Consider the following 3,837-nt stretch of genomic DNA (forward strand, 5'->3'; position numbering starts at 1 on the left):
TGTGCAACACACCTTGAGTGAAAAAATACACCATTGCAAATCGGCGTATATTTTAATTTTAATTTATCAACCGCCGATGTATTATTCGACGCGTTATCAAATGCCATTGAAAATATTTTATTTTCTAGTTTATAAGTTTTTATAACATAATCTAAAATTTCAAACAAATTATCTCCCGTATGTGGATACTCAAAGAGTTCGAAAGCAATGGTGCGTTTCATCATTTCTCACGATGACGGGTCTACCCAATGAGCGGTGACACAAAGATAAGATTCTGGTAGACCATGTGGAGCCGACCAAACATCACTAGTTAAATTTATTCCCGTATTTATATTTTCAAAATATGCAATTAGTACCTCTTTGGTCTTCTTCCACAATTTTAAACAATAACGTTTAAGAGTATGACGACTTACGTGAGTGTATTGTGGTTGAAGCGTATCTCGAATCATGGCGGTTAAGCGAGGGTTGTCGAAGTGGCTAAACGGCAAAGCTTCTTGAATCACAAACTTCGCCATACGATCTTGAACTCGATCAATTTGGTATGTAAATATTCCGCCTTCACTATCCATTTGCGTTTGTTGCGAATCGACGTTCTTTTTCAACGCCTTGCAATACGGTTTTTCGATGTGTTTCTTCAAATTTGAATTCGAAAGTGGGTTTAAATAAATCCCACAAAACTTGCACCGAGCCTTCAATGAATGGTCACTCAATTCAACCAAATCCCAATTGCACCAAATCTCTTGATTACGATTATGAGGTACAATACGAACAAAACTTGGTTCGGCGTTGGAACCTTGACCAACCGATGATTGTGAGGTAGCCATAACAACAAATATGAATATAGAATAAGAGAAAACAAGAGATTAGAGAACTCAAAACGTTGTAATAGCGTTTTTTTTGTATTTTTTTGCGTTCGGGTTTGCGTTTTGAGTGTTGTGATGAACCCATGACACCAAATACCTGTTTATACTAGTAGTGGGGTGCTTGGGGAGCCAAAAAAACGGCTATTTTTGACCCCAACGGTCAAAAAACGGCCAAAAAAACGATTTCCAACGGCTATATACGATCCAACGGCTAGAACCGGTTAGGAACCGGTTCCGGATTGTTCGGTTCCAGAACCAGTTCCGGTTCGGTTCCGGTTCCTACCCGCCCCCACTCAGAAATGCAAGAACCGGTCACGGATCATCGGGTTGAATCAGATAGGATCCGGTTCCTACAAAAGTCGGGTAGGAACTGGTTCGGGTCCACCGGTTCGGTTCCAGGAACCGGTTTCGTTGAACATCTCTATTTAAAGTTACTTATTTTCACTCATTGCTCAACCTACTCGAATCCTTTACCTACAATTAACACGTTTATTGATGAGCCCAGTACCTAGGCCCTGCAATTGTTTAAGTTGATTAAGACCAAAAAAATGGCTGGTCAAAAATTAAAATCAGGCAAATTATCAACAAAGGACTTTCCAAAATTGAATGATAAACGAGTCTTTATCTTAGTTTAAGATAGTTTAACCAATGATCAAAATGTATCTGAAAATTCAATTGTAACAAAAAACAAGGAACATTTTTAAGTGACTTGTGAATCGTATTTTTCTCATGTTTCATCTAGAATAATTATTTATCTTATTATATTATTTTTATTGTTTTTAGTTTATTACTAACCCGTATATTGCAATTGAAACCAATATATAAAATAGCTCCATATTTTGTTTTAATTTAGTTTGTTATTTTATTTTATATGTATTTATGATATAATTCGTTTTTAAAATGCATTGTAAAAAACTCCCAAGTTCTTAACATTACACACTTTTTTTAGTATTGAAATTACATATGTGGAGGTCTGTTTCTCTGGTAAGTGAACTAATGACATCACCAACCTTGTTACAAGTTGATATTAATGCTGGTTTTAAGGATATTTATTTGTTTATTTAAAGCAAAAAACAGAAATTGGTATCGTATGTGGGCCAAAAATATTAAATGAATACAGCCCATTGTCTGTATAATTAATACGGCCCAAACTGTGTACCTACCATTATTATTAATCATATTCATATTGCATGACATGTGTAACACAGTCCTCACCCAACACCCAATCAGCGTACAACACTTGTGACCAATTCCAACCATCAATGACCACGTCACTTATTGCGTACGTGTCATAAACAAAGTTCATATCGGAGTGATTTAACTTAAAAATATATTTTTTTTAAAATAAATTTATTTATCTTCAAAATCTCAAACTCAGCAATACTTACTATTTTTATACACTCGCAACAAAATATAGTGAGTTGAATATAAACCTCTAAATATACGGTTTCATTGTGGTTTTTCTTTTCAATCTATTATAATGAATTTAAGAAGCTCAACTAGGGATTTCAAGCAAAAATGAACAGAAGTACAGAACATTGTTTTTAAGTTACAATATAATATTTATCAAAAGTTAATGTTGCATTTTATTTCTGTTTGATGTATGTTGTATCTAATATGTCTCAGCGAGTGATAAAATATGTGTTGAAACGTAAACAAAAGTTGAATGGTATTACAACACGTGCTTGAATATATATAGTTATCATATAATAAAAGTTATGAAAAATAAAATGTCACATTGAATACGAAACCCCATTACCCAACCTGAAAGGTTGAAACCCCTATTTTTTGTTGCATGTGTGACTTGAATGCAATGCCTCTAATTTTTTATAAGTACGTAAATGTGATTAAGGTGTGATTTAGGAAGTCAGATGTTTAAACCGCACAAAGGGGAAAAAATAGTAAATAAGTAGTGTATGTATAAAATGATAAATTTGGAAATGGTACGACCTCTATTTTTGGGTAGATGCCAACACCATGTCTTCCTGAATTACACTTCATCCCCTTTACTCTTATTTGAACATTCCAAAAATCATACTATAGAAAGACGTGTGAATTAACGGCATGATTTCACATCTGGGTTAGGTTAAATATAAAGTCAAGATTTTGATTAAAAAAAATAAAGAGAACTCTGTGTCTATGTGAGTTAAACATGTTAAATATATATTAAAAAAATATTCTTCTTAAAAAAAGTTGATAAAACATCTTCCCATGCATGTTGACCGCTTAAGGTTTGTCTCAACATGTTTGGTACAACTTGGTTCTAAAGATTGAGTGCTTAATACATAACGAAGATTAAAGATGATGGAACTTAAATCAAATTAAGTTGTGAAATTTTATAAACTTGGTGATAATTCATAGAAATATATTTAAGCATATTTAAATATTCATAATTTGAATCTCAAATAATATTTGAAATAATCATTTCACTTTGGAAATGTATTTCATTCAAAACAAACATCGATGACTTAACCATCATCAAAAAACTAAGTCAAACTCAAAGAATGAATGTTTAGAAGCTTTGGATAACAAATCAAAGTTTGATTACTGAAAAAACTCGGATACATGACACAGGCCAAGACAAATTTGGATCCATCCCCATTGCTTGGACCACTTGATACATAGGGGTCGTAGGTGTGGCTATGACACAAAGAGGCCCACAAAATATCAAGATGGTTACAAACAAATTTAGGGCGGACCCCACAAGCGTCACCCAAGGATTTTCCATAACGATTAAATGACAATGGGGTCCGCGAGGACCGTGAAGATACGCCACTTGGCATTAATCCAACCGTCGATCTGTCACCGACGGTGGCGCTACTTAGCATTATCCGAGGAAAACTCGAAGGAGGACCGGACCAGTGCAGTTCTCAACTCCAGGTTCCTATAGCTTTTGACGTAAACGTCATTACCTTTAACTTGTATTCATCAACTATTTCAACCATCATATATTATATCAACCTTTACCAACAAA

The sequence above is a fragment of the Bidens hawaiensis genome, unplaced genomic scaffold (genome assembly GCF_021521415.1).
Source record: "Bidens hawaiensis isolate Kalapana, Puna unplaced genomic scaffold, B.hawaiensis_p1.1 tig00010636_1, whole genome shotgun sequence".
Taxonomy (NCBI): domain Eukaryota; kingdom Viridiplantae; phylum Streptophyta; class Magnoliopsida; order Asterales; family Asteraceae; genus Bidens; species Bidens hawaiensis.